This window comes from Heteronotia binoei, chromosome 20 (assembly GCF_032191835.1).
Source record: "Heteronotia binoei isolate CCM8104 ecotype False Entrance Well chromosome 20, APGP_CSIRO_Hbin_v1, whole genome shotgun sequence".
NCBI lineage: Eukaryota > Metazoa > Chordata > Lepidosauria > Squamata > Gekkonidae > Heteronotia > Heteronotia binoei.
Window position 1 is genome coordinate 10,733,399 of NC_083242.1, and position 5,483 is coordinate 10,738,881.

Consider the following 5,483-nt stretch of genomic DNA (forward strand, 5'->3'; position numbering starts at 1 on the left):
TTCTGGCCATCACATTTAAAGGGACCAGCACACCTTTTAAATGCCTTTCCTCCATTGGAAATAATGATGGAACATTGGAAAGAATGATGGGAACATTGGTACACTGTTGTGGTTGGAAGACATCACTGTCAGATACATACCTGCCGAGTTACTCTTTCCCCCTTGCTTCTCCTCCCATTACTAAAAAACAAACAAACACAGTGAGTTGCTAGAATAACTGTCAGATCAGAAGGTTTTTTCCCCCAACCATTCAGAAACGTTGGAAACAATTCTGCTTGGATCCAGAGCTCTTACGATATTAAAAAATGGGCTTGCTTAAGGTCGCATTTTGATCAGACAAGCTCCAACAGTGTACAACTCAAATAACTGGGCTGAATATTCTGCACAGTGGTGGTGAGGGGGGGGGGGACAAACACACTCTGAACATGTGGTGGGGGTGGGGGGACAAACTTAGGCCTGAAAGCCTCTCTCTCTGCTATTCCAGTGTAATGGAAACTTCTTAGACCAATTACCGGGAAGGAAATCGAGCTGCCGGGCGCATGAAAGCTCGCAGGTACTTGCTAATACATTACGATAAAGGCTCAGACAGTTAAATTAATAAAACTATTAACCTGACAGCATGCAAACAAAAGCAGCGGATGCTACAGAGCCATTTGCTGGAGTGAATAGTGGTAGGGGGGAATGGTTTTTGGTTTCCCATGAGACCCAAAGATTGCCTTCCAGAAATGAAGAAGCTTAAACCGCAGCACGGAGGAAATGGCATTTAATGTCAGAGACTGGTGTCCCTCTAGTCCTCTGAGCATCAGGGTCTCAGGCACCTCCCTTGTTCTCTTGACGAACACCCAGGCAAATCTGCCATTGGATGGCCATCAAATACCTAAGAAAAGAGCCCCGTGGTAAAAGAGTGGTAAAGCTGCAGTACTGCAGTCCTAAGCTCTGAGTTCGATCCCCGGAGGAAGCTGGATTCAGGTAGCAGGCTGAAGGTTGACTCAGCCTTCCATCCTTCCGGGGTGGGTAAAATGAGGACCCAGCTTGCTGGGGGGGAGGAAAGTGTAGATGACTGGGGAAGGCAATGGCAAACCACCCCACAAACAAGTCTGCCGTGAAAATGTTGTGAAAGCAACGTCACCCCAGAGTCGGAAACGACTGTACTTGCACAGGGGACCTTTCCTTTCCAAATACCTAAGAAGCGGGAGTCCATAATTCAGCTGATTCTGTTATTTTATGATTCAATCATCTAGTACAGGGGTGACCAAACCGCAGCTCAGGAGCCACATGTGGCTCTTTCACACACATTGTGTGGCTTTTGAAGCCCCCACCACCCCATTGGCTGGTTTTGAGAAGGCATTTAAAATTGCTTTCTTTCCACCTCTCCCTCATTTCTTCCCATCAATCTTCCTTCCTTCCTTCCTTCCTTCCTTCCTTCCTTCCTTCCTTCCTTCCTTCCTTCCTTCCTTCCTTCCTTCCTTCCTTCCTCCCCTCCCCTCCCCTCCCCTCCCCTCCCCTCCCCTCCCCTCCCCTCCCCCTCCCCTCCCCTTTCCTTTCCTTTCCTTTCCTTTCCTTTCCTTTCCTTTCCTTTCCTTTCCTTTCCTTTCCTTTCCTTTCCTTTCCTTTCCTTTCCTTCCCTTCCCTTCCCTTCCCTTCCCTTCCCTTCCCTTCCCTTCCCTTCCCTCCCCTCCCCTCCCCTCCCCTCCCCTCCCCTCCCCTCCCCTCCCCTCCTTCCTTCCTAGCTACCTACCTACATCTAATGTTCATTTTCTTGTGGCTCTCAAACCTCTGACATTTATTCTGTGTGGCTCTTACATTAAGCAAGTTTGGCCGCCCCTGGTCTAGGAAACAGGAATCATTCATCTCAGAGCCCTGTACCTCCTACTAAAAAAAAGCCCTAAATAAATTATATAAATAAAAATGATCTTCTCGGGTGTCTATTTCTTCTTTGCCAAATTTGAATGGCAACAGAAAGGAAGGATCACGGAGAGAGACACACTGGCTGAAAGTTTGTTCCTGCCGAGTTTTATGGCTCCATGGAACCAGTTTTATGCCGCAGTAATTCCAGATGCTCGCATCTGAAGCCTGAGTTAGTAGAAGCAGCAGGGCAGCCTGCCGCATACCCGACAGGGAAGCACAGATAATAAATATAGCCAGGCTTCTGTCTGCAAATAAACACCACCATTATTGTGCTGCCAAGATGCCTGCTCTTTGTGGGGAGTTTCAGAAGAATTAGGTTTGTTGCTGTTGTTCCCATCAAATCATAGCTGATTTATGCAGCCCCGTGGGGTTTTCAAAGCAAGACATTTTCGGAGGCGGTTGGCCATCGCCTGCCTCTGCGTTGTAACCCTGGCATTCCTTGGTGAGCTCCCATCCAAATACTGACAAAGGCTGACCCCGCTCAGGTTCCGAGATTCGGCAAGATCAGGCTGGCCTGGGCTCTCAAGGTCGGGGCAGAATTAGGATTGCAGTTTATGTCTATTTCTTTGCACTTTTGGTGGAAACGTTTGTGCTTCAGCAGCAGAGGCACACAATGTCAGAGCCATCTCTGCATTGCATGGATTGTCTGGTAAAACCACATCAAGAAGAAGAGGAAGAAGCAGAAGAAGAGGAAGGAGACGAGGAAGAAGAAGAAGACGATGAAGAAGAGCAGGAGGAAGAAGAGGAAGAAGAAGTTAGTTTATTCAATTTATATCCTACCCTCCTGCATTGCATGGATTGTCTGGTAAAACCACATCAAGAAGAAGAGGAGGAGGAAGAAGCAGAAGAAGAGGAAGAAGAGGAGGAGGAAGAAGAAGAAGACGATGAAGAAGAGCAGGAGGAAGAAGAAGAAGATGAGGAGGAGGAAGAAGAAGAAGAGGAAGAAGAAGAAGTTAGTTTATTCAATTTATATCCTGCTCAGGGTGGCTCACAGTTCATAATAACAAAAACAACATCAATATAAAAACGTTAAGCTAAAAAGTAACAATCAGTTACTATTACAATACAATTAAATAAATAAATAAGTGGGAAGAAGAAGAAGAAGATATTGGATTTATACCCCACCTTTCACTCTGAATCTCAGAGTCTCAGAGCAGCTCACAATATTTTCCTCCCCCACAACAGACACCCTGTGAGGTGGGTGGGGCTGAGAGAGCTCTTACAGCAGCTGCCCTTTCAAGGACAACTCCTGAGAGAGCTATGGCTGACCCAAGGCCATTCTGGAAGGTGCAAGTGGAGGGGTGGAGAATCAAACCCGATTCTCCCAGATAAGAGTCCGCGCACTTAACCACTACACCAAATCTGGGATCGCAAGATACGATGGCGATGATAACTCACCCAGATGGCTTTCAAAAAGAAATCAGGAGAATTCACGGCACAAAGGTCTGTGCTTGCAAATGAAGCCTCCACAATCGGAAGCAGCATACCTGAGTCTTACCTGCCAGAGACCAACGACGGGGGAAGGCAACCTCCCATTTATGGATTTACTTCATGTGTGCCCCACCTTTCTCCAAGTGGCTAAGGTCATTCTCCTCCCCTATAAGAGACGGGCCACGTGATCACCCAGCAAGCCTCCGTGATAAAGTGGGAATTCGAACCTGGATCTCCCAGATCTTAGTTCGACACTCTCACCACGACACCACACTGGCTATACCGCCCACGGTGCCCTGCTGGTGAGTTTCCCAGAGGTATGCAGCAGGCTGGGCAGTCCCAGGGCTTTTTTGGAGCAGGGACGCCCAGGAACGCAGTTCCGGCTGGCTTGGTATCAGGGGGTGTGGCCTAATACGCAAATGAGTTCCTGCTGGGCTTTTTCTACAAACAAGCCCTGTGTGCCACAAAGCAGCAGACAAATCATGCCTTGATGACTGCGCACCACAGGGAAAAGTAATATTCGAATCTACTCTCACAGCACGCAGCATGATCTCCACTCATGTTGCCGGCAAGGAAAGATAAACAGGACCCATGGGTCGTTAGTGGGCGTCCTTCCAAAAAAAAAATCAAGAGGGCCAATCTCCCCCAGGAAAGGGGGAGGGAGGCAATTAGCCAAATGTGCCCCTCGATCCGATTAAGTGCCAGGATAATTTAAACATGATCCCAGGGCCCCTGCGCCGTTTATTAGATGTTTACCCTGTACACAAATGCCAAAGATAGGCAAGATGTCTCGAAAGAGGTGCAACGCTTAGATACAAAGACATTTCCCCCGGCTGGAAAGATTACTCTCGCTAATCTCACTGCCAGAAGCTCGCAGGCCCCTGGTCGATGTTTTCCTTTGGCCCAAACCCTTGAGGAGTCCCCGAGCCACAAAGACGTGATGGAAACAGGAATGCCAGCCTCCAGGTGAGACCTGGGAATCCCCTGGAATTACAGTTCGTCTCCAGACTACAGAGATCAGCTCCCCTGGAGGAAATGGAGGCTTGGACTGCCAATCCCCAGGCGTGGGCAGGGGATCCCTAGTTTGGAGAACCTCCCAAAAAGCAGGGGGGAGGGGAATGTCTTCTGGGCACTCCATTATTCCCTATGGAGACTGATTCCCATAGGGCAGTGGTCCCCAACCTTTTTGGCACCAGGACCGGTTTTGTGGAAGACAATTTTTCCATGGACCGGGGGGGAGGGGGGGCATGGTTTCAGGATGATACAATTGTGCACTTTATTTCTATTAGTTTGGGGTAGTGGTTAAGTGCGCGGACTCTTATGCGGGAGAACAAGGTTTAGTTCCCCACTCCTCCACTTGAAGCTGCTGGAATGGCCTTGGGACAGCCATCGCTCTCGCAGAGCTGTCCTTGAAAGGCCAGCTGCTGGGAGAGCTCTCTCAGCCCCACCCACCTCCGTCGTGGGGGAGGAAGGCAAAGTCTCCTGGCCCCACCCCCAAAGTCCCCAGATATTTCTTGAATTGGACTTGGCAACCCTAATGGTGGCTCTGGAGGCTCTGTACCCCACTGAGGTTCAGCGATGCCATCCTCCAGGTGGGACCTGGGAACCCCCTGGAATTACAGCTCCTCTCCAGACTACAGACCCTGGAGAAAGTGGCCACTTTGGAGGGTGGACTCTCGGGGACTGCACTCCACTGAGAGGTCCTTGTCCTCCCCAGACTCCATCCCCAAATCTCCAGGAGTTTCCCAACCCGGATCTGGCAACTCTCACCTCGCCGAAGTGGGAATATGTGGGGTGGCTTTCCTCCTTTCTCCACAGCTGGGGACTGAGGGTGGCGCAAGGCAAGGATATGTCCACTAGATATCCCCTCTTGTGTGGAGTTCCACAAAGGACACTCCTCTCCCCAATGTTATTCAATGTCTGTATTGCGCCTCCCCCGCCCAGCTGGTATGGAGTTTTGGGCTGAGATGTCATCAGTATGCAGATGACACCCAGCTTTATTTGCTGTTGGATCAACTACAGTTTCTTTTTGTTTTAACAATTTATTAATAACATATGGTTACAATAATTAATTGTCTCTTTTCTATACTAACCCATATGATATTTCAAACCCCCCCTCCAATGTTTGACTTCCCCGAAGTTAT